Source organism: Carettochelys insculpta, chromosome 6 (assembly GCF_033958435.1).
Source record: "Carettochelys insculpta isolate YL-2023 chromosome 6, ASM3395843v1, whole genome shotgun sequence".
NCBI classification, from domain to species: domain Eukaryota; kingdom Metazoa; phylum Chordata; order Testudines; family Carettochelyidae; genus Carettochelys; species Carettochelys insculpta.
This window is the reverse complement of record NC_134142.1, coordinates 108,059,622-108,086,365: the sequence shown is the minus strand read 5'-3', so window position 1 is coordinate 108,086,365 and position 26,744 is coordinate 108,059,622. Positions and strand designations below refer to the sequence as shown.

The window sequence follows — 26,744 nt, the reverse complement described above, 5'->3', positions numbered from 1 at the left end:
ATACCAAATCTAAGAAGCAACATTTTATATTCACTTTTTGCTCACTCCATACAGGTGTAAATGTCTTGGAAGGGGAGAATCTGTCTCATTTTTTCTACTAAACACAGATTACAAAGTTTACCAATGGACTGTACATGCATGGTGTTCAACCAGTTCTGAAGCTGATATAGCAAACTAACCACATTATTATGAACATACATTTATTGTTCAAGCCAACTAACCACACTTACCCAGCCAAATAGCCACATGTGGCTAGTGTGTTGGACACCATGGCTTAGTCACAGTGTCCAACATGCTAGCAGCAGGTGGGAAATATGCATAATATAATATGAAGCAAAAGCAAACTCCATGGAAAATTTAAGCTATTACTGTAGTGTGAGACCTTAAAATACCATAACTTTATTTTCTTGTTTCCAAAATAAAAAGCTTAGGATAATGTTTTCAAAAATGCTTCAGAGATTTAGGCAGTTAAATGCCATTGTCAAAAATTATGCAGGTTCTTAGGAACCTAAACTTCATTGAAAATCAATTGGACTTAAACTCCTTACTGTTTGCTATTTTACAAAAGTGATTTTCTTAGCCTCCTAGTATACGGAAATATTTCTGAAAATTGCACTCATATGTTCCTCTTTTGCATGTCTATTTCTCACAACAACAAAAACATGGGGAAAAGTTTTTTGTTTCCTTTAATTAAAAAGTAAAACTAAGCAACCGCTTTCATTTCACCTTCTATTTATGTAAAACCCAGTATGAACCAGAGTGACATTTGAATGCTTAATCCTATGCCTACTCTGTCAATTTCAGTGTTTCCAGTGGACTCCATCAATTGGATGGGCTCCCTCTGGTGGCTGATTCAATACCAAATTCCTTAAAAAATTATAAATCTGGTCATGGACTCATATCTACTGGACAGACTGTGGCAGAGATCTGGGAGAATCTAAAACCCCTTCCTTGCTAGCAGTCCTGTATAGGCAGATCCTGTACCTTTGTGGAATCCCTTGCCAAATTTCAGATTCAGGTCTATTAGATGGTTCCAAAAAGTCTGGTTCATTGCTTTACATTTTTGCACAATTCTGGATTTCTGGATTCTGACCAGAAATAGCCCCAAGGGGTGAGAATCTGCAAAAAAGCCTATCTTGCTAAGATTTTTTCACTCCATATTTGGCAGACTCCAAAGAATCAGCAAAGCATCCAGATTTTGAGGTACTTACCCAAACCCTTTTGAGGTTTATCCTTTAGTATCCAAGACCTTATATCTTTGAAGCCAACACAGTGTGTGTCAGTTCTTTTGATGTCTCCTGATACGACACTGATAGTTATGTACATTTTAAAGTTTTAAAAAGGTGGGTACTTAACAGATTACACTAATAATTTGCACTGTGATCAGGATACCAGTACCACAGCAAACCAAATGCTAGCTCTCTGGTGTACCCAGCAGTGAGTAATCAAAGCCAGACACTTCTTAGTTTGTTTACCATTAAGCAAAGGGCATGGCTTTATTATATTTTCAGATCCACAGTGATTTTCTCTATAAAATACCACCAACCAAAATAACCTATGATAGGTCAGTGTAATATAGAATACAGTAAATGCTTTCATATTTGGCACCCCCAGGGACCGGGAGGTTGCCAGATAGTCAAATATTCTGGATAATCAAGAGGTACACCGCGCAATGCAGAACACTAAAAAAACCCCAAGATTAGATGTTAAGAAACAAACAAAAATGTATGCAGAGTACTTTATTTACCAACAACAGTATTACTGTACATTGTAAACTTATGCTGTATTTGCTGTATTTATTTGTATTTAGTTTCACTATACCATACAGAAAATTTAACTAAAATTTACTTAGGGTTAAAATGCTGGTTATTTGAGCATTCCAGATGATAGAATGCCAGATATGAAAGAGTTTACTGTATAGTTGAAAGTAATTTGATAATGGGACCATGGTTGAAGGAAGATGTTCCTGAAAGCTAAAAATCAGGATAATGTCTCTTTTAAGTAGTCATTGCTAGGGGAAAAAATCCCACTAGGCATCTGGTGTATGCAAAAAAATCATTTGGTGCACTGACTCGAATGGAACTACACCTATTTACATCAGCCTGGGATCTCTTTCTTTGTGCTTAGTAATGAGCTCTTTGAGAAAAGAGTGATATTCTGTCCTGGACACTGAGGGTTTATACATTGTCTGTTGCTATAGAGAAACAGATATCATCTGAAGGAGTATTCATTTGGGTTTCTTGTTCTGTGATTAAAAGATGTGGTGGTGTAGCTGGAGAAGTCTGAGTCATATTCTAAAAAAAAGTAGAGCTCAAGTCTACGCTCCATACAGGCTAGAACCAGGAAAGACTATGTCAGCTATTCAAGCAGTATAGCACAGAGCAGCTACATTTAGGTATGACAGTGTAATAGAGGGGTCAGGATTTGAAACTTTGGTTTAAAAAAACAGCAACTGTTGCAAAAGACCACAGAGATGATATTTGTATTCCAGTTTTACAGCAAAATGAAGCCCTTTAATGTGTATATATGACCACTAGTCCATATTTCATGAAAGAGGATGTTTCTAATTCTAAACCAATAAGCCAGCCCTTTAAAATAAAACTCATTTTCAATAAAACATGCCTTTAAAAATGTAATGTAGCACATATTACAAAGGATTATGCTCCAAAGACACACCAACTGTGAACTGTTCTGCCTAGAAAACCTTTCTATGCATTGGAAAAAACAATGACTCAGAGATACCAGAGATGCTGACAAACCACTGAACTGACTCTGCTAGTGATCCAATGGGACTGCCATCGAGAAGCAACAGCTGACACTGCAGCACGGCGAAGGCAGGTGGATTATGCAGAGGGGCAGGCTGGCTCTTAGATTATTTACTCGTGTATTAAACAGGCAAAACACATGAATGAATATTAAGGTGGAATTGCAGTTGCAATTGCATAGCTAGGTGGCAGGTCTAGGAATAAGGGCAAGGAACACAGCATTTATTTTTTATTCACTTTGTTGCAAGCAGTGTAATTTTGCAGCTATGAATACAGCAAGAAGGAGTATAGTATTTTTAGATGTGCTGTTGTAATACATGCCTGCTTTGGCTTTGGCATTGTGCAAGAATGGGCAGATTTTTAACAGAGAGAGCCAAATACATTCACTTGAGGCTTATCATCTTGCCAAACAGTCTGAGAGTTGTTGCTCATGAAAATAAACAAAACTGTCCACATTTTCACCTGCAGCCAACGCTAGAACAGTGGCTGGTCTGAACCAATGAAGCCGCCCATTTGACTCTAGCATAAGGGAAATCTTTAGGGATGATCCATGCAAAAGTTCCAATTCCAAACTCAGTGCAGCTTCTCACTGGATTAGGCAGCTTCTGAACTGTTTGCCTGTATTACAAACTGATATACAATGGCTGCTAATTGTCCACAAAGCATTCTACTAGTCTGCATCTGTTAAGATGGGTTCCATTCAAAACAATATGTAAGTGCTAAATTAGTGATGCCATGACAAAGAAAAGATGTGTCCAGTGGTTTTTTTTTTCCTTCAGGACTGGAAGCAATATTCCAAGTGATCTCCCAACGTATTAAAGTCAATTGAAGATGCCATCCAAAGCCCTCCCCTACATGAGAAACTCCAGTTATTTCCATCTTATCTGAGACAGCTATAGGGACTTAAGCCATGATCCAAATCAGTGTAGTAGCTACACCTAATAAAAGAATAGATAGGAAGTTATTGGCATTTTGCAGTAGGGTTGTCCCAGAGGAATCTAAGACAGCTAGCCCATAGCCCTGCCAATACTTGACTGATTTCATTGAAGTATCCAGAATACCATGAATTTTCACTACATTACCCAACACCCAAATAAGGCATGTAAGATTTTTGTTGTAATGCAAATACTGCCAACTTCCAAACTCCTTCTCTTATATGTGGTGCATACACTTCTTCCAGAATATACAGCTCTTCCTTCTGGCATAATTCTTCATGGCACACTGAAGGTTTCGTAGCTCAAGGAACAACAGATAGCAAACATCTGAATGCATTTTTGGTAGCTTATTCTGGAAGTAAGTATCAGAGGGGTAGCCGTGTTAGTCTGTATCTTCAAAAACAATAAGAAATCCTGTGGCACCTTACAGAGTAACAGATATTTTGGAGCATAAGCTTTCGTGGGCAAAGACCCCTTCGTCAGATGTTGCATCTGATGAAGTGGGTCTTTGCCCACAAAAGCTTGTGCTCCAAAATATTTATTAGTCATTAAGGTGCCACAGGATTTCTTGGTGTTTATTCTGGTAGTAGAACTATCAGGCAGTAGAAGTGTTGCTAAAAGGTATTGATCCTTATCTCCAAGGCATTCCTGGACTGGCCCCAGGATATCTAAACAATTGCCTAAAGTTCTGTGGCAGATAACTCTGCTTGTCTAATAAAAAACCTTACTATAATGTGTTTAGGTTTGTACAGAAAAACAGCTGTTTCTCAGTGCTCAGTCTAAGATTGTGGAAAAAAAAATCCTCCCACAATAACTGAAGAAAGAAAGAAAGAAAGAAAGAAAGAAAGAAAGAAACCCTACCAAATAAAACTGCACACCCAGTTCTTCTACTGAGACCTAGATAAGAGAGACAACAAACCACACAACAGATGACAGTCAGAATCCTTAATGCACTACTGGAAGGCCCTCAGATACTATGTTGATGAGTGTGGAATAAGAACCTGTAAAGACCAAATAAAACTACCTGGAAACGGCCCTTGGAGCCAGTAGCTGAGTTTTACCTTTCATCGAAAAGCACCATACTGCATAAGCCCAGTTGACTTCAGACTTTGGCTCTGATGATTCCATTGTGGGTCTATTTTGAGAACTGAAGTCCTAGTATGAGTCATTTCGTTCAGGACCATTTATTTTCTCTTGTTTCTGCCTATTCTTCTGCACAGACAGGAAAGGGTGGAGATGTTTGATGTTGAGAACCCTGTGGCTGAGGCACTGAACCTGGATTATGGTTCTCTATGTTAGGTCTGGCATCGTGTGTATGCGAAAAAATATGGTGGACTGGAGAGTTAAAGTAACTGCTGCCATTGATAGCAGGAACCACTCCCATAGCAGCACAAATCTATCAGAAAATGAGTTGGGCACTACCAAATTCCTGGCCATGAAAAAATGCATCATAGTCTGTGAAATCTGATCTCCTCCCATGAAATATGTCCTTTTGTGTGCTTTCAGCCTATGCTATACAGATTTCATAGGTGGAGACCAGCATTTCTCAAACTGCGGGGCTTGATCCAAAAGGGAGTTATAGGGGGATCACAAAGCTATTTTAGTTGAGGGGTGGGGTGGTATTGCCATCCTTACTTCTGCACTGTTACAAACCAGTGGAGCTATATCTGTGTGCTGAAGGCTGCTTGGCTGTGGACTTCAAGCTGTGGGGATCCTGGCCAGGCCTGGGGTTGTTTTCTCTGAGCTCCAGTAGTCAGGAGTAGCTGCGCAGCTGGGGATGGAGTGCCAGGACTCCTGGCTGGCCCCGTGGGGGGGTGGGGGGGAGTCCAGGGCTACTGCCTGGCCCCATACAGTGGGGGTCCTGGGGCAGTTGGAGGTCCAGGGCTCCCACCCAGCACTTCCAGTTCCAAGACAGCTGGGAGCCTAGGATAGGCAGGACAGCCATGTGGCAGGGTCCAGAGCTCCCACCCAGCCCTGCAGAGTGTTTGAAGCTGTTGTCTGGCTCCATGAACTCTAGGCTTGCCACCCAGTCACACACAGTGAGGTATGGGGCAGCTGGGGGACAGGGCTGATGCCTGGCCTTACAGGGTTGTAGGTCTGAGGCTGCCACCTAGCCCTCAAGGGTGTGGGCCTAGGGTCAAAGTCTGATGCCCTGCCACTCGGCCCCTGTGGCCCCGATTACACATTATGGGCCACGTAATTATGTTAAGAATGTCTGTATTCGATCATCTCTTCACCTTCTAACAGAGTAACATGATTCCCTGGAGTACATTTTATAGTGTTTTGGGCAGTCCAGTTTTAAGCATCCCATGTTCTGGGGATTCTATCTATTCACTTGAGAGACAATTCCTGAAAGTATGCCTACACTTACGGCAGTGTCCGCACTGGGGCGATTGATATTCCAGGGTTCATTTAGCGCATCTAGCAGGGACGCACTAAATCGAATTCTGAGGGCGTCCCTTGACCCTGGTACTCCTCACAGTTGTAAGGCATAAGGGAAGTCAATGGGAGCGATTTTCCTGTCAACCTTCCATTGTGGGACGGTGCAAAAAGTTGACCTAATATATGTCAATTCCTGCTATGCTATACTCATAGCTGGAGTTCATATCATAGATCAACTTTCATCTGTAGTGTAGACCTGTCCTAAGTCTTACACATCTCACTGTTACGAAGTTCTTCCTGAAATTCAGTCTAGTGACTCCTTTTCTTAATTTCATCCTATTATTCCTAGTTATACCCTGGGCATCACCTTAAGTAACTCCATCTATGTTATTTATACCTGTCATATATTTGCAAGCTACTCACATAGTCCACGAATTATTTAGCATTTGAACCACCAGTGATAAAATAAGCAGACAAAATAAGCAGTCCAATATGACATATCACTGAAACTGGTGATTTCAAAACACAGTTTCCACTCTGATTTTAGTCAACGGCAAAACTCTGATTGACTTGAAAGACAGCAGGATCCAGCACAAGCTCATCAAACCTGAGTGGCCCTGCATATTTCAACAAATGATATCTATTCACCGTAAGACAAAAAATTATCCTATTCTTGCATTGCCATCTTGCAGCGAGCGGACTTTACCACAAGATAAGTACTCTCATTTTCAAGTCAGCAAAGTTGTACTCGTACAAATAGTCATTCTGAAGTTAATGAAGCTATTCACTTGAGCAATAGTTTGCAGCACTGGATCCCTGCTTTGTACCTTCATATGCTGTTATAACATTGTACAAAACTGATTTAAAAATGACAAGCAGAATTTATAGATAAATTCCTGTTTGTTACAAAAAATATACTGAAGGGAAGAGCTGTGTTGTATTTTAGATTTGCCTATAAAAACAAGATAAAAATATACAAGAATGAGAATGTTTACCACTCTGGTTATACACATATACAGGATCATAAAATGCAAAATACTGGCTGGGAGTGTGGAGGTTAAGTGTCACAATTTTTCTTTCCTTATGAGGAAAGCTTTTTCCAATGCTACTGAGCATTAATGAGCAAGAAGATGGGTATGGTTTAGCTTATGAACATGCATTAAAACTAATTTTGACATACTCAAGCAAAACAGACAGATTCTGAATAAAAAAATTCTCCCTTGCTCATGAATTAACATTAAGACATTGCATCAGTACAGTTACTCTAGGAACCCATAAAAGATAGGCAATTACTCTGTCATTAGCCACTCCAGATGGAGGTAAACCACTGATGAATAATGGAAATCCAGGCAAGAAATATTCAGATTTTTAGTGCTTCCTCTACTGAGCATCTCCATCCTGGCTCGTAGGTGAAAACCTCACTGATATGGACTGGCACAGGGAGTGAAGCTGAAGTGTTTACTATTCCATCTGCTTTACTGTTTAGCTCCAGCTAACATTTCATTTGCCTTTGACTTTTCAGTCATGGGAGTTGTTGCTGCTCAGCATCTCTCAGGATTTAATCCCCAATCCCAACTACTGGGCCATGGCTACACTAGCCTCAGCCTTTCAGAAGGTGCATGGAAATGAGCCACATGGCAGATGTTAATGAGGTGCTGCCATGAACATGCAGTGCCTCATTAGCATAATGGCAACCACATGTGTTTTGAAAGTGCCGCTTTTGAAATGTACACTGTCTGTATAGAAAGGGGCCTTTCGAAAGGACCCCCCTGGCATTCAAAAGGCCCTTCTTCCCAAAACCAAATGGGAAGAAGGGGCTTTCAAAGTCCGAGTGTCCTTTCAAAAGCTCCCTGTCTACATTGGTGGTGTGCATTTCAAAAGCAGCACTTTTGAAACATGCACAGCTGCCATCATGCTAATGAGGAGCTGCATATTCATAGCAGTGCCTCATTAACATCTGTCGAAGTGGCTCATTACCATGCCCATTCTGAAAGGAGGATGCTAGTGTAGCCATGGACCTGGTATTACATAACAGGATGTCAGTGAAAGGTTTCTGCATTAGTTTCAAAGAATTAAACCAATTCAGTGTATAAGCAATGTTTATGTTCTCCACAGAGAGAGCTACACCTCTGCGATCCAACTTCTGCCAGCTCAAACAGCACACTACTCTTAATGACACTTCCAGACAGACACCAGGGTATCAATAACACTTCTACTTACTGAGCTGGCAAAGGTTCCTCTTTGATCCTGAAACATATGTGAGCTTCACTGAGTAGCTGGTCCTAAGTAAATCCACCCTAAGGAGACTTTCAAAATGAAAAAAGGGCTTCCCGCCTCCTCCTTCCCCTCCCCCTCGCTGTCCTTAGATGACATTGATACAAATCAGAAGTCTAAATTCAAAGTCACACCTCTTCCTGGCATTTTACTGAGTCAGCATGCCAAGTCTGCTCTACGAATGGGGAGTATTCATAAACAGAAGTAACTCTGCTTGTAGAAAAAGATCAAAATGCATGTGGTCTAATGTTGTGGCAGCTGACTAACTTGGGCCTATTAAAGCAAACTGAGTAATAAATATAAGCCATGTACACACAGGACACAGTCTAACTCAGATACCATGCTTATTTGTCTAGTCTTAAAAGCTGAGCTTCCACAGTCTAACCCTAACTCTTAGCTTTTCCCCAGAGCCAAGGGAAATGAGAAAGTAAGAGACTGAGCAGGTGAATATACCTCAGCATCTTTGCAAATGAACAGCAAACAGCACTTCAGCTAATATAAGTTGTTGCTATGACAACATAGATCAACTGAGGATAGGTCTCTTTCCCAACAGCATTGAAATACACACAGCTAAGCTAATAACACAGGACCAGACTTCAGCTGATGTAAACTGGCATAACTTTATTGAAGTCAATGTTGATTCACATTAGAAGAGCTGAAGGATGTTTGGCAGTCATTAGTTGAACACATCCTGTGATTCCATAGAAAACACAAAGTGAAATCAGTGATGCTGTAAAACGTTCCAGGTTATGAAACCATCATTCACGTTCGCCATGAATACCCCTATTGATACCAACAGCCCTACTGATATAGGAGACTATATGATGAGTAAGGCCTTTATTTCTGTATTTAAGAAAGAGGACATCTTCCATGAGTGACAAGTATCAGAGGGGTAGCCGAGTTAGTCTGTATCTTCAAAGCCACAGGACTTCTTATTGTCTTCCATGAGATGCATATAACAGGATGTGGGGCATGTTGAGAAATGCACTTTTGAACCTATAAATATATTTACTGTGACAATGTCTCAGATGGTACAATGACAATAGACACTATGGATGCATCTACACAACAGTGATCTTTCAAAAGATAATCTTCTGGAAGATCTTCTTTCAAAAGAGCGCATCCGCACACAAAAAAGCAGATCAAAAGATCGATCTGCTTTTTCAATAGAGGGCGTTCACACAGCTCTTGCTCTTTCCAAAGAAAGGGATAGGGATCGAAAATTCTGGTGCCATGAGGACTGCTCTTTCGAAAGTAGGTGCTCTTCCTGATCTGGGAGTGGAAGAGGATTTCCAGAAGAAGAGTCGCATTCTTTTGATTTCGGATTGAAAGAGCACATTTTGTGTGTGGACACTCTGTGTGTTCTTTTGAAAAAGGTCCTCTTTCTCCAAAAGAACTTGCTAGTGTAGACACAGCCTATATGAATAAATGCATCAGTCCATTGTCTAAAGGTCTGCTGTCCTCACAGAAACACTCAGGTAATGAGCTCTATTTGGTACTCTCGTTATTTAGCATGAGAGGGAAATCATCATTATAGGAGGAACTGGTAGCACTGCCTATTGTTAAGGTTGCCCAGCACTTCCCAATGCAAGGCCCTGTTTTGCATTGTTTAACCCTTGCCAGACTTCAACTATTTGCTTTAAAATTTTCCATGCTGGGAGTCTGCTAGGGGAAAATATACTGTTCTGTCCTTGTTGAAAAATATTGACCTTCCCCCTCCCCTCATGATTTGGCACAGGGAACCGTTTGGTATACTTCTTAGATTTTAATAGCTAGAGTTCCCAAAGACCACGTGTGCATGAGGCATGCTTCAGTCCAGGGTTAGCAGGATTTAATCTTGCGATGGCAGCTTCAAGCTGCACCAGGACCAGGCGCTGTGACTCACAGTAGGGACCCTGAATCTCCTGTGCTCTGAATGACTCCCTGTTGGGCCCTGGTATCAGTGGAGAAAGAAAATCTTGATATTAATGCAGAGGGACAACAGCTGGGTCTGTAGGGAGAGTAGACTGGGAGTGGAAGCAGGCAGGAGAAGGAAACAGAAACTGAGGGAAGACTGGGACAATGTAGACAAGAAGATTTTGACTAGGATCTAGGAAGGTGAATGGAGGGGACTGGGAACCAGCAGCTGGGTGGAGATGGGATGAAGAATCAGAGGGAAGGGAGGAAACAAAAGAGCCTGGACTGGGGACTAAAATCGATAAGACAGAACTATCAATTCATAATCTAGGGCCTGACCCTATTCACACTGAGCTCAGTGGAAAAACTCCCAATAATTTCAGAGGAACAGAAGCCAAGTCCTATTGCCTTAATAACAAATCCTTGTGTACTTTCACTCCTACACTGACCCTTCCAGTACAAGGCCTGAATTTCCCTAGAAAACTAGGTCAGCATAACAGCATTGCTGAGGGGTGTGAAAAATACATGCTCCTATGCCAGGGAAGGTAAGACATGGTCTGCCACACCATTGAATCCAGCCTGCGGCCCGAGGCCTGCCCCATCAGGACCCTCAGGCAGGGAGCAGCCCCAGGGTACTTTCAGTGGCTGGCTGCTCCATGTGCTTCTCTGCACCATGCATGGGGGAGGGGAAGAAGGCTTCACTTGCTGTCCCCGCCCCCCAGCACAATCTTTCAGCTCCCATTGGCTGGTGTTATACATATGATTGGCTGGTGATATATTGGTGTTACATATATGATTGACTGTTGATAAAACTGGAAGGGACCTTGGGAGGTCATCGAGTCCAGTCCCCTGTCCTCTTGGAAGACAAAGCACCATCCTTTTTTTCTTTTAATTATTTGCCCCAGATCCCTAAATGGCCCCCTCAAGGACTGAGCTCACAACCCTGGGTTTAGCAGGCTGATGCTGACTTAATTCTTGTTGTACACTGACCTAATTCCTCTTTTAGATAGTGCTAAGTCAATGGAAGAATTCTTTCAGTGACCTGCCACTGCCTCTTGGAGAAGTAGATTAATTACAGGAAAGGGAAAATTCCTCCTATTGGTGTAAGCAGAATCTAAACTGTGGTACTGCAGCAGCACAGGTGTGCCACTGTAGCATTTTAAGTTGCAACCTTGAGGCTTGTTAGTAAGATACGGTGGAGAAAAGCTTATGCTGATACCAGAAGTACTGTACCTAGTCTAACAGATATTTTGGAGCATTAGCTTTTGTGGGCAAAGACCCGCTTTTTCTTATGCTCCAAAATATCTGTTAGTCTATAAGGTGTCACGGGACTTCTTGTTGTTTTTGAAGATACAGACTAACTCGGCTACCTCCCTGATATTTGTACGTAGTCTGTGAATAAATTCAGAACTCCCATCTCGAGAACCGTCAATCAGACCTTTTCATAGGCATTACATTTACTAAATTAATGAATCAGTTAGTTAACCTGAAGGAGTAATGTACCACAGCCTATAGCTTTAAACCCAGTCCCATGGATAATCAACATATTGCCTTAAACCCCTCTGTAATTACCTTCAGCCCAGTGCTCTCCATCCTAATACTCTGATGGAGCTCTCATGGGCATTGTATCTGGAGGCTAATTATGCACAAATGGCTAACTTTTCACAGCAGTGCACAGAAAACACATAAATCACATCCTCACTTCTCAAGAAGACCAGTTAGGAGGAAAGTGTCAATTTGTAGACATTAAGGGTGACTGGGAAACCAGCAAACTAAATTAAAGTTTTGAATTCTCTGGTAGTAATATTTGGGTTGGATGGGAGAAGAAGGTAGAGGAAGAAAGGGGAAATGGGAAGCTCTCAATCGCAGTATGATTAATAAAGATGTTTAACTCTGCAGTTAATAGGGAGAGAATAGCAGCAACAGAACTACATCAGAGACGGATATACTAAGTGCACTTGTATCAAAGCACACATATTACTTATCCATAAAAACATCCCAGATAATAATCTGCAATATATATTCTTTAAAATAATATATTATTATCTATCTTGGCCACAGGACAGTTTGCACTTTGCAACATGATAGCAACAACAAGATACATTAGGGATGGTATCTAAAATGAGTTTATTAGACAATGGGATGGGACCTCTCAAAGCCTTTTGGTTTTGTCACTCATGGCAAAAAGGTTTATTCTTCCATTAGTACTCATGAGTACCTGGATTCATTTCATTACGCACATTTATGAGACACTGCTCATGAATTACTCTCGTGTTATAGGTGCCCTATACATGAAGGGTGGGATTTGCAGAAGCGCTCAGCATTTGCCAAACTTTGTTACCATTGACTTTAATGGGAACATTCTCATTGATATTAAGAGACTTGATCCAATTTCACTGAAATCAATGAAGAGTCCATCTGGATTGGTTTCAGTGGCACTACACAGTTACTTAGAGTAAAGCATGTTTACCAACTGTAAATGTACACACTTGAAGTAAACGCTTTTCTGAGTCCGGTGGGGCTGACAGACTTGCTGGGCTGCTGGGCAAGGGAGTGTGGCTTTGCACTCCTGGAAGGGGCAGAGTCTCAGGCAGAGGGGGCAGGGCTGGGGACAGCCAGCCGTCAGCATAGCTCAGAGTGCCCTGTGCTTGCCCTCCCACCCCACAACCACCCCTGAGAGCTGGCAGGAGCAGCAGCAGTCAGGAGCCCTGGGCCCTTTTGAATTGCTGGGCCCTAGGGCAACTGCCCCCCTTTCCCCTGCCTCCGGTCAGTGGGCCTGTCTGGGTCAGAGTCAGAGGCTGTGTCTACACTAGCCCCAAACTTCGATATGGCCACGCAAATGGCCATTTCGAAGTTTACTAATGAAGCGCCGAAATGCATATTCAGCGCTTCATTAGCATGCGGGCGGCTGCGGCGCTTCGAAATTGACGCGGCTTGCTGCCGTGCAGCTCATCCCGACAGGGCTCCTTTTTGAAAGGACCCCGCCTACTTCGAAGTCCTCTTATCCCATCTGCTCATAGGAATAAGGGGACTTCGAAGTAGGTGGGGTGCTTTCGAAAAGGAGCCCTGTTGGGATGAGCTGTGCGGCGGCGAGCCGCGTCAATTTTGAAGCGCCGCGGCTGCCCGCATGCTAATGAAGCACTGAATATGCATTTCAGCGCTTCATTAGTAAACTTCGAAATGGCCATTTGCATGGCCATTTCGAAGTTTGGGGCTAACGTAGACGTAGCCAGAGTCAGAGTGCTCAGTTCCACCGTATACGATTAAGACTACGGGGCCTATTCACATAAATAAAGTTGCTCAAGTATGTGTTTGCAAGATTGGGACCTAATTGATGGCGCACCAATCATATAATTGAGTGCAGGATTCAGCCCAATCAGTGAATTTATTTGAAAGTTCTCATGTGCACAGAGGACAATTCTGAGTTATTTGCATATGTAAGCACTGAAATATGCACAGAACTTTGCCCAGTAGAACACTAATAATAAATTCATAGGAAACTATTGAGCTTGCACATTATGTATTTATAAATCTAACATTTCTAAACCAACTCTTGTCAGATATGTCCCAGGCATTTCTCTTCACTGAAACATACAGCTGTTAAACGTTTCTAAATATGCCATTTGTATTATCAGAGTGTTTGAAGGAAACATCTGAGAAAATTCAGAATTGGTAAAAGACATTTGTAAGAGTAAAAAACACAAAAGTGGTCAAATTGGGATTACACTACTTTTTCCCACACCCCAAAACTACATATTTGGGCTGTGAACAAACATGAGGAATTCTGAACCAGTGACCTTTGGCTAAGAGCAATATGATGTCAGTTTAATACTGGGAACATCCCGTACCACGATTTATTTTGCCCTTGTGAGGAGAGGCACTTAATGGTTTAATAGGGGTTTGGTATTTTTTTTTTACACGGTTTAGTCTTCACATGAGCTGGAGCTCTTGCACTGTGTTAACAATCAAGCCCCCTGTTTCACAAACAAGCCATCTGTCAACATGAGACCAAATGCACATGAAGCAATAAAACCAAACCCACACTGCTGTTTGCCATGGTAATTCTAAGAGGAACAAAATGAGAACCACTTCTTTTTAAAAGGGGAAATTTAGTTTCTATCATAAAAAAGAAGTTATAATTGATTGTGGATGTGTATGTTTCACATTAAAGCCGTGCACTAGTGTCTGATTTACACAGAGCTTACAGCAGGTATGATTTTCACTCTATATGCTTACTAAAGTCATCTTGTCCATAGGACAGTTTGGGGTGGCCACCTCAGGTCCTGTGTTTTGTAGGGGCCTACAGCAGCAGCATCAACCCTCCTATGGATGGGACCCATGGTGGCCAGGGCTGCAGCAGGAGTTGAGTCCCCTGCCCCTACAATCACCATGGCAGCAGAAGCCAGAGTGACCTGGCAATTGGCTCTGCTCCCCATCTCCCACCCCACTGCACTTTGCTTCACCCCAGTGGCAGGAAGCTGCTCTCCTCAGCCCCAGGAGGGCACTTCACTTCCTGCACTGTGGAGCACAGTGTGCTGGGAAATGGGTGGTGGGGTGGAGCACAGCAGACTGCTGGGTTGCTGCGGCTCCCACCACTGTAGTGGGAGGGGGGACTGACCCCCTGCTGCTGACCCATGCCAAGCCCCTGGTAGTCCCTCCCCAGCTCATGTCACTCAGGGGAGGAAGGTTCAGGCAAAAAGTGCAATGGGGGTGGAAAACGGCAGAGCAGGGGGTGGCTGGGGAAAGGGGTAGAGTAGGTTGCCCCAGGCCCTGATGCTAACTATATTATCTGCCTTTTAAAAGCGAAAATAGTGCAGAGCACAAATGCAAACCTTTGGTGAAATATCCGCATGAAATACATAAACTGGCAGGTGGTTGAAATACATAAACATTTGAAATACATAAACAAATGCTCAGGTGGTTGTGTACACACAGGGAAAAGAGACTCTAAAATAAAAAGCCCAGCACTTCAGACAGTAAGTGGACATTCCTAGAATGCTTTGCATAGAATGGATACTTTAAACAAACAGTTGCTGTAACTGGTCAATGTGGGAAAATCACTGTGAAAGGTACTTCCATTTCATGTATGAGGACTGCCCTGAAATAGGAACATGCTCTGTTAGGAGCTTAAGCTTTAGTTTTAAACATACCTCATGATTTAAAAAGTCCCTGACAATACTGCTGCACAGACAAAGTGCAACTTAGCATTTCAGATCTCTGTTATGGAGATATATCATGCTTAGGACGCCATTCAAGTCAGTCTAATTTGGTCAATTTCACAGTCATAGGATTTATAAAATGCTAAATATCATGATCTCAGCTATTTAAATCTGAAATTTCAGGGTGCTGCAATTGTAGGGTATTGCTACCCTTACTTCTGTGCTGCTGCTGGTCCGCTGGAGAGTGGTGCTGCTGGCCAGTGAATCCAGCTGTGGAAGCAGGGCTACCACCAGTGCAGAAATAAGGACAGCCTGGTGTGATATTGCCACCTTACTTCTACACTGCTGCCTGCACACTTGGGCCCTCAGTCAGCACCTCACACTCTCTGGCCACCCAGCTCTGAAGACAGCAGTACAGAAGTTAGAATGACATGAGTATGGTATTGCCACATTTATTTCTGCACTGCTACTGGCAGGACAGTGCCCTCACAGATGCAAACCCAGCCAACATTACAATCACCTCTCTCCAGTTGTATAGTTCTGAAGAGAGAGTGGAATTAAGATGGCAACACCATGGGCCTCCACCCCACCCCATAAATTAACCTTGGGATCCCCCTGCATCTCCCTTTTGGGTCAAGACCTCCAACTTGAGAAACATTGGTCTCTCCCATGAAATCTGTATATTTTAGGGTAAAAGCACAAAAAAGGTCAGACTTGATAGGAGGACACCAGATTTCACGGTTTGTGACATATTTTACGTAGCTTTGAATTTGGTAGGGCCCTAATCATGCTCCCTCACAGCCCTCTTTATGTCTGTTGATAATTGGTCTAATCCGGAAAGAAAAACCACTGGCACTAAAGCCACCTTTTTTACTGGCTACAAGGAAATGGTTCTTCACATAGTCATCACTACCTTACTCAATTTGCATGATTCTTGCCAGTTTGAGGTTTGTAAATCCAGTCTGCAGGTATCTCACAGTACTCCCATGTGAAAGCTCCCAGAATTTGGACCTGAGGAACTCTGGCCTACATACTCAAATGTCAAAAAGCCACAGCTGATTCAGTGCTACACCACCTTGGACAAAGAGCCGTCTCCACTACTCAGCGAAGTCAACAGAAAGATTCCCATTGACTTCAGTAGACTTTGAATTAGGCCTGCACCACAAATGTTCACAGTAATTCAAACCATTGCATAACTGACAGTTTGAACACAGCAACGAAGGGTCCTGTGACACCTTATAGACTAACTTCATCAGATGAATCTGTGCTCATGAAAGCTCATGCTCAAAACTTTTCTGTTAGTCTATAAGGTGCCACAGGACCCTTCGTTGCTGTTACAGATCCAGACTAACACGGCTACCCCTCCGATAGTTTGAACACAGTCAGCTGGAGTTGGATACAAGGGATTAAATTGCATCAATGTTATATTACACTGATTTTCTAACAGACAAGGCCTGAAACACTCACCCTCTGCTTCTCTGAGGCAGGTCTAAGAAGCTGCCTTCTTACCAAACAGAGGGAAAAATGTGTCTGGTGTTTGTGTTTATAATTTCAAGAACTCCACTGCTTAACAGCAGAACAGAAAATCTGTTGGTAAAAACAGATCCAGTGGCAACATCCTTGGTTTGTTGACAAAAACCTCCCTATGTGCAACTGGAAAATTCACATTCATCAATACTGATGCGAAGAGACAAGAGAAAGAGTTTGGCAAAGTAACTGAAACCAAAACACAGCAGCAGTTTGTAGTACATAATAATGTATAATGTATTTGTAGTATAAATCTACAACTGGGTAAATCTCTTCAAGAAGCAGGTGCACTTAGAAGTATCTAGGCTTCTGTGGACCTCCAGGTACAGTTGGGTGAAAAGATGTTGTGAACTTTCACTCTACATGCCCTGTCAAACCTTTAGATGACAATTGTTCTATACAGATCTCTCAGGTACTGATCTCATTCTCTGGGGGACAGTGCATAATAAAAGCTACAACACTGATTACAGCACACTCAAGTTTACGAAGGCACCAAAACAAACCCATTGCCTGCAAAAGTCCAAAAATGCCTGCTGCTGCAGCAGGTAATTTTCTTTTTCACTCCCACTGGCAAATATGAAGATGATTCATTTAGACACCCTTTTGGTACGTTTCTTGCTTCGTGACTGCAAGCACTTTCTTCCCTGTTGGTGATGTGGCTTTTTGGTTTTGTGTGGATGGAGTGTAAAAAGAAAAAGTAATTTCCACTGAATAGCAGAATGTTTGCTTATTATGACTCATTCTGAACTCGAGAGACTTCAGCCTAATCCAAACAGCACAGGTTATATTCAGAGATAAACTCTCATCTGTAGAGGCATCTCTTGAAAAAATGTGATCCTTGCAAAAGGATATTGTGGGAGTATGCATGATTTCATGGGAACGCTCAGGATAGAAAGCGAAGGGCTATAAAATTATCATTTCAGTGGTGTCGCTCTGCAACATAGCACTGAGGATTTGCTGCCCAGGTTCCCAATCTTCAAGTTGGTAGAAGTTTTCATAATATAGTCTTTTCAGAAATGGGTAACATTAGGCTTTTGAATTATACCCATTCTCCAATGAATACCAGGATACCAAACACAACAAACCTAGAACAATTATATAGATATATACTAAATTGACACCAATGGACCTGATTTGTCAAACAGTTACACCAACTTTATGCCACTTCACCTTCATTACATCCAAGAACGCTATCATAGAATCTGGGAAATAGACTGGACAATCAGGCACAATCAATTTAACAAAGGCAAATTCAGTGAACAGATCTTCCTGAGATGTCAGATATGAAGCACTATGCATTCTGGTTCATTTAAATAAATACAAAGATGAAAATCAACAGTTGATCCTGAAAAGATTTTGACACATCCTTAATTACGTTATACATGTGAGTAATCCCACTAATGTAAATGAGAATACTCAGGTGCATAAATTAAGCATATATATAAGAGTTTGCAGGAGCAAGGCCTTACACATTCTGATCAAGTACCACACACTATACCTGTGAAATCTAAAATGATGGCCAGTTCATTATAAGAAGTTAAAGCAAAGCCATACCCACAGAGAATGCCATTCATAGAGTGTGTGGTCAAAAATAGCATCCTTTTAAACCTCAAATGCGTTGTTGATAGCTCTTGTAGAAGCCCCTCTTCTGTTTCTCAACCCACACCATATTTAAAGGTACAGGATGTTTACCTCAGTTAAGATCATGGCAGCCTGTTCAGAAAATGTATTCAAGCAAAAAAACAAACCTTTTTGTTGTCCTAGTTACAACTATAAAACCCCCAGAAAACCTCTATTCCTTTGTGAAAATGAATTATTTAAGTCCACTGCTGAAAACACTAGACATTATTTTCCATAAGACCTCCGGTATTCCCGAAAAAGTCTGCTGTCTACACGTAGCCTAGGAGACTGACATTGGGAACACTGTGACAGGAACATGGGGAAGGGAGCCAGGAGCTTCTAATGGCAGTGATGGGCAACCTAGGCTAGTGAGTAGGTCAAATGAGTAAATTTTCTTCATCTCAGTGGTCTAAAAGATTGTCATAACTGAGATGGTCTCACGGGATAGGATAGTTTTGCTGTTTTTGGATACCTAGGACTTGCATGATGTGCTGACTGAATCACAGCAGCACTATGATTGGATGCCAAGCCAGCACACAGTTCTCCCAATCAATTCTATCAGCAATCAGCACACAACCCACTTTACGTGCCATTGCTTTACATGTCTGACACTTTTAATAATATTGGTAGGGAAAAAATCCTATGTGGATAGAAACCAGCAGAAGCTGGCAAACCTGTGCATGGGCAACAGTAAACAAAATGTCTTACGGGCCACCCATAGAACCCCAAAGGGCTGCTGGCTGCTCACCACTGTTCTACAGCAAGCTGAAGGCAAGCAACGAGAGGAAGAACCAAACAAAGTGAACGTGCATGGGTGTCAATTGAGAGCCAACTGACTATTTATAACATGAAATGTGCTGTGAACAGACGCAGTAAGGAAACATTTTGGTGCTCTCTAGCTCACTCCTCACTACCTGGGAAGATTCCAGAGCATCTGGATGTGACCGCAGCTATGTATAAGAAGGACTGGTAAGCTCCTTTTGCTTCTGACTCACCATAGGGACCTTTTAAGCAGCACTCAGTTAAGGCCTATGAGAAAGAGAAAAGTTATGAGGGTCTGAGCAGAGACCTAAATAATGCGGCTGTATCATTTTTAGGGCTGTAGTGACAACAGTAACAGTAAATTCTGCAGGATAGATAAAGCCACAAAATGTTCAGAATTGTACCATGCTAGGAAAACCTAACATACTAGTACCCAGGCATGAACCCAGTCTCTTGGAAGCATTAAAAGGATATCTGTGCAGACAGTTCTGCATGCACTTAGGATATGGAACTTCCATTGAAGCCAACCCAAGTTCTTTGTGGTTTTCAGAATTGGGCCCTTTGTTTATCCTGACAAGTGAGATAACTTTAGCCTCTACTTCTGACTGCTTTTTAGAGCCTGCTTCCTGTAACAACAACAACTAGCTGTAATTCATCAGTCCATTTCCTTTCTGCAAGGATTTTCAGCCTGCTTCTACACAGAGGTGGCATGGTGATGAGGCAATTCGAAGCTGGGCAATGATGTGCTAACATGAATATTCAGTGACTCATTAGGATAATGGCAGCCACATGAATTTTGAAGTGCAGACTTCAAACTGCAGACTGACAGTGTAGATGGGGGCAGCTTTGAAATAAGCACCACATTCAACATTCCCTTACTCTGATCTAGTTTTTTGGGAATAACAGAATGTCAAAGTGAGGGGCTTATTTCAAAGCTGCCCCCATCTGAACGGTCAACCTGCAATTCAAAGTCTGCACTTGGAAATTCATGAGGTTGCCATTATGCTAATGAGGTGCTGAATATGCAAGTTAGCGCCTCATTAGCCTGCTTCGAATTGCCTCATTACTGACAGGAGGTGGCATGTGTAGAAGCAGCCTCAGACTTAACAGAGAGAAGCTATACTTACAGTTCTTGGCATTCCAAGCTCTGGAAGGTTTTGGATGCATGTTTAGACCCTGATTTTGAAGTAGGTACAATCCTCCTTTGCAAGCAAGTTACCTTCATAATCTAGAAAAAAAGTTCTGCACAGCAAGGAAAGTAACAGAGAAGGAGCTGTGTTAGTCTATATAGTATCAAAACAAAAAAGCAGTCAAGTAGCACTTTAAAGACTAACAAAATAAGTTACTAGGTGAGCTTTCATGGGATAGACCCACTTCTTCAGACCATAGCCATACCAGAACAGACTCAATATTTAAGGCATAGGCTACGTCTACACATGCCCCAAACTTCGAAATGGCCATGCAAATGGCCATTTCGAAGTTTACTAATGAAGCGCTGAAATGCATATTCAGCACTTCATTAGCATGCGGGTGGCTGCGGCACTTCAAAATTGACGCGCCTCGCCGCCGTGCATCTCGTCCAGACGGGGCTCCTTTTCGAAAGGACGCCGATTACTTCGAAGTCCGCTTATTCCCATCAGCTCATGGAAATAAGGGGACTTCGAAGTAGGTGGCGTCCTTTCGAAAAGGAGCCCCATCTGGACGAGACACGCGGCGGCGAGGCGCGTCAATTTCGAAGTGCTGCGGCCGCCCGCATGCTAATGAAGCGCTGAATATGCATTTCAGCGCTTCATTAGTAAACTTCGAAATGGCCATTTGTGTGGCCATTTCGAAGTTTGGGGCATGTGTAGACACGGCCATAGAGAACCAAAACAGTAACCAAAGTTGACAAATCAGAAAAAGAACAGAACACCACTGGTCATCACCTACAGCCCCCAACTCAAACCACTGCAACGAATTATTAAAGACGTACAACCTATCCTTAATCAGGATGCCACACTCCAGAAGGCCCTAGGTGTTCTCTCCTACAGGCAACCTCCCAACCTTATGAGGATTCTAACCAATAGCCACAGTCTATACCGCAGGAATACCAGTCCTGGGACTTTTCCTTGCAACAAAGCCCACTGCCAGCTTTGTCCACATATCTATTCTGGCGATACCATCATTGGACCTAACCAGGTTACTCATAAAAGCACGGGCACATTCTTATGCTCCTCAACTAACATCATATATGCCATCACGTGCCAACAATGCCCAGATGCTTTGTATATTGGACAGACTTCAAACTCTCTCAGACAAAGAGTTAATGAGCACAAAACAGACATCAACACATTCCTGATCCACAAACCAGTTAGTCTACATTTTAATGGAGTGGGCCATTCTGTTAATGACTTAAAAGTCTGTGTTTTGTTGAAGAATTTCCAGTCTGCTTTACAAAGAGAAGCTGCTGAACTCTCTTTCATATTCAAATTCGACACATTAACATGTGGTTTGAACCGGAATGCAAACTTTCTGGGGCATTATAGGGGCTCTTTGGCATACTTGGCTTAATCTAATTCTTGATTCCTCTCCTGCCCACCCCTCTGGTCTCTGATTTGCTCACCTTGATAATTTTTTTCTGATTTGTCAACTTTGATTACTGTTTTGGTTCTCTATGCCTTAAATATTGAGTCTGTCCTGGTATGGCTATGGTCTGAAGAAGTGGGTCTGTCCCATGAAAGCTCACCTAATAAAATTATTCTGTTAGTCTTTAAAGTGCTACTTGACTGCTTTTTTGTTTTGGTAAAGCAAGGAGTATCTTCTAAATTTCCTATTTTGCTGGTTACTTACCTTTTTGGCCTTATTGTTGAAGACTTGTTCAGAGGAGGGGACAGTAACGTAACAATCTGTAAACCAAGCAGCTCCAGAGCACCCCATGCATAATGTCCTTTTGGGAGAAGGTCAAAATAATTTTGAGTGGTTCCTCTTATAAGACCATTTCTGTGGTTGCGTGTGTAACTACCAATTACGTCAATAGTATCCCCTCCTGCCTATCAGAATGCCAAACCACAATATTCACAGATCCATGACTCTAACCCCAAAATTAATGACACTGGCTTAAAATCAAGGGTTTTTTTTGGTTCAATAATACATTTTGAGTTTTCATTCGCAATTTGATTTTTGAGCCTATAAAAACTTGACATTTTCCAGGTTTTGCACAGTCATGAGTGACCCCATGCCTCCTAAAGCTAGGGTTTAAAGTAATCACCAAGTATTGTGGGAATCACAATGAAATTGCAAGAACAGGCAACATAATCCTTATCTAAGGGAAGAATTTGGGGGCTGGTCTTGTTCCCATTTAAGTCCATTGGATGTAAGCCAATGACTGTAATTAGAGGCCTCAGCCTTTAAATACCATGCCAATTTCAGATAGGAATATATATGTCCCCAGCTTCTTGATAGTGTCTAAAATAAAGATATATATAGTCATAGGCTTCTAAAAGATCATTGACTCTGTAGAATCTATTAACTTTTATAACAAATATCTCAAGATAGCTCTGTCTGATAAAGTGCTTCAAAAGTTTTCATTGTTGTAAGCCAAGTACAATTCAACAAATCTATTGTATTTTATTCTGGAAGGTGGGATCCTGAATTCTCAAACTCCACTTTTCTGGCCAAAATGCAGTGAAGGCAAAAGCAGAAAGAGTCATTAGGCACTCTTGTTAAACTGTATGAAGTAGCAGATCAGAAAAATTAACTGGAACAATATGATGGAGACTGTCAAAGGGCCCCCTCCAGGCTTTATGAAAATTGCCTTATGAATATGCATAACTTGAAGATGCTTCAGGCAAAATGCATCCTGTGACATTTTTAAAGTTATAATCTGCTGAATGTGTATATTCTATTTCTGTTCATGTACCATTCTTGCATGTGAAGTTAGAAATGTGATGAGTGAATCTGTTAAGAATTTTAAATGTGCTAATGAGGGCCATTAGTGATAACTGGAAAACTAATGGCTCAGTACTCAAACCTACAGTCTGTGAATGACTTTGTTTTTTCTTCAAAAACAACAAGACGTCCTATGGCACCTTATAGACTAACACATTTCGGAGCATATGCTTTCATGGGCAAAGACCCATCTGACAAAGCCGGTCTTTGCCCATGAAAGCTTATGCACAAAATTTGTCAGTCTATAAGGTGCCACAGGACTTCTTGTTGCTTTTGAAGATACAGACTAACTTGGCTCTCTCTCTTATACTTTGTTTTTTCTGTAAGCCTAAACTATGGTTTGTACTGCAAAGAAACATGACCATGCCACCTGGTGCTGGAATCAATCTTGAAGCTGACATTCTTCCATGGGGAAGAGGAGATAAAACAAAGGCTTCCCCTCCTGGGGAAATTCTATTTAAGGGATGAGCAGTCAACAGTCATTTTCAGCTGGCCCTTGAAACTGCTTTCCCACCTAAAGAGGATATAGGATAGACTGAAGCCAGGGAAAGATCAACTCTGGCTTGTAAACAATAGTTTATGAGACAAAGACTAGGCATTGCAATTCCTACCATAACAGGAGCTCATGACAGGGGTCCCTGAAGAGGGACAGGGAAGAGAGTGAGGAAGGGGGGTACAAAGACAACTGAATAGCGTATCCCCTCTCTACCATAGGCTGGACCTACTGGTCAGTGTTGATTTTTCACTATGTATGGTAAAAGGGGGATAGGCAGAACGAAAAAAGTGGGGATGCTGGAGTGGGTGAGACTGACCTGACACTCACAACTGTGCCATCAAAACTGAGGCTTGGGTTGCTGTGGGCCTTTTTGGTGGCCTTGAGGTTGTTGGCCTGAACAGTGCCTACCTGTACTGTTCCACTATTTACTGCCGTCCATTTGTGGCTCTGGAAACTGTCTTTCCTGAGGACAGTGGTTAACATGCCTGCTTTGGTTGTTGGGTGTATGCAGGCCCAATGAGTGGAGAGTGGCCCAAGAGTCTTTCAAGACTATGCAGTATTTTATCTGTCTTATCTGAAAATAGGGCAGGGCGATCAAAGGGGAGGTCCTGGATTGTCTTCTGGACCTCATGAGGCAGGCTGGAAACCTGCAACCAAGCCCCCCTGCGCATTGCCACGCCGGAGGCCATAACCCTGCCTGCAGGGCCACCCTTCAAATCAGTTTGTTCTCCATTACGGCTGTGAAGTCCTGCTTGGCTTTGGGTGGCACCAGCTCAGAGAGCCTAGACAGGGCGCCGACTGTCTTATAAGTATACCTGCTAACCACAGCCTCCTGGTTAGCAATTCTTAATTGCAACCCTCCAGTTGAATAGACCTTCCTCCCACAGATGTCCAAGCGTTTAGCTTCTCTATTTTTTGGGGACGGACCCTGGAACCCTCGGTGCTCTCTATGGTTAGCAGCGTCAACTATCAGGGAGCCAGGAGGAGGGTGCATGAACAAATGTTCATTGCCCTGGGATGGGACAAAGTACTGTCTCTCATTCCTATGGGCCGTAGGAAGGGTGGAAGCAGGGGCCGCCAAACCATTTTAGCCAGAGTTCCAATTGTTTTGATTATGGGCAGAGACATGCTGGTGGGGCCTGTGGAGGACAAAATGTTTGTGACAGGGTCCATTTCATCCCAGACCTCCTTTGCTTGCACTCCCAAGTTTTGGGCCACTCTCCTAAGGAGCTGTTGAAAAGCCCTGCCATCCTCCAATACAGGTGAGGTCGATAAGCCCGCCACCACCTCATCCAGGGAGGAAGAAGAGGATAGTCCTTGTGCCTCCATTTGGAGGGGAAGGGCAGTAGTGACCTGCTCAGGCACTTGGCCCCCCATGGAAATTATGGGCACACCAGGGGGCACCATAGGCAGAACTGGCATGGGCACTGGCTGGCCAGAAAACCCCGCCACAGGTGGCACAAACAGTGCCATTACTGCTTACTGCACTTGAGTCAGTGCCAGTGCCTGGGGTGGTGTCTGCCCCATTGGCACTGGAGATACAATTACGGATGGTGCTGGCACCAAAGGGGTCCAGTCCCACTGCGACAGCGCCAAAAACGGTGCCGAGGCTGACGCCAAAGAAGTCGACGCAGGCGGCTCCATGATGACCGCTCCTTCCTGTCTTTGTTCCGGTGGTGGGACGCCCAGTGACGCTGATGGTGATGAGCATGGGATCAATGGGGCCCCCAGCATCACTAAAGGCACTCCAATGGCCTAGCCCTGTGCCTCGCGGAATGCCCACGGGGTCCAGAAGGGCTGAGTTGCCTGAGAAGCCAGTGACCAACCCATATCGGCCAAGCGATGTCTACGGTGCCTGCGATGGCTATGGTGCAACCTTCTTGAGCTCCCACTCTGTCCAGAGCTCAAGTAAAAGAAGTCCAACTCTGACACCAGTTCAGAAGCAGATGACCATGGCGGGGCCATCGGAGTTGGTGCCAGAGTATAGGGCACCTGAAACTGGCCCACAGTCTGTTGGGTCAGCATTGGAGTGCTCAGCAATGAATATGGTGTGAGTGCTGACTTCGACATGAGCACGGAGGTTGGCGCCAGTATCACATCCATGAGTCCCGATAACTCTGTGTCAGTGCTACAGCACCTGTCCTCCACAGACAGAGAAGGACCCAGCATCATCATCTGCAGAAGTCCTTGTGCTGCTCAAAATGTCTCCAGTGTTGAGGGTATGTCCAGTGCCTGCGGACTCCCACTTCCCAGTGGCTTCAATAGATGTGCCTCCAGCCCTTCGGCAGTGCATGCCAGAGCCTTGGACTGGAGGCTGCCCCACTTTGTCTTCAGTGAGTGGTGCCTCTCATGCCTCCTCCTCTTCATCGGAACTGGAGATTCACTCCTATGGTGCCAAGAAGGCAACAGTGCCTGCACCTGCTCTCAGTGCCGGGAGTCCTTAGGTGGCATCGTGGTTGACGGCGCTGGTGCACTTTGCACTGAGGAGGCTCCACTCTCCACTCCTGCAGGAGACTCTTGAGGCTTAAGAGCCACCTCCATTAAGAGGACTTTAAGGTGTTGAGCCCTAAGATTGGACAGAGATCATGCAAGTGTCCTTTCCCCAAGCAAATCAAACAGGTTGAATGTGGGTCACTTTTTGGCATGAGCTTGCTGCATTTTGAACAAGGCTTAAAGACTGGGGAGCCAGGCATTCCCCAATGCTGAGGCACCAAGGGGGACGGAAAGCCCCACCTCACCTATTAGTTAAAACACTGATTAGTTAAAACACTAATTAGTTAAAACACTAAGATTAACTATTAAGTATTAAAACTATTTTCACTTCTTCAAGAACTATTTACACTACTATATGCTACTAGCTAAAAATTTGAGCAGAGAAAGCAAGAGCTCCAATGACCAGCAGTGCTACGAGAAAAGAACTGAGTGGAACGGGGGGTTGGGCGGGCGGTGCATATATTGGTTGCCATACCGGCACCACTCCAGTGGGCACAACACTGACTCT

At 43.2% G+C, this 26,744-nt stretch overlaps 1 protein-coding gene across 3 annotated transcripts in view; it reads right to left on the bottom strand.

Moving 5' to 3' along the window:
- Window positions 1-26,744, bottom strand: part of OSBPL5 (oxysterol binding protein like 5) — a 243,061-nt gene that overhangs the window by 159,960 nt on the left and 56,357 nt on the right. Inside the window, exons 2-4 of one of the 3 annotated variants that reach the window (XM_074997785.1) lie at window positions 22,150-22,246; window positions 20,448-20,562; window positions 19,473-19,587 (exon numbers count right to left, since the gene is read on the bottom strand). The exons of the other annotated variants lie outside the window; for them this stretch is intronic. The gene's annotated coding sequence lies outside the window, so the exon portion shown is untranslated. The remainder of the gene's footprint in view (window positions 1-19,472; window positions 19,588-20,447; window positions 20,563-22,149; window positions 22,247-26,744) is intronic. 3 annotated transcript variants of the gene reach the window in all.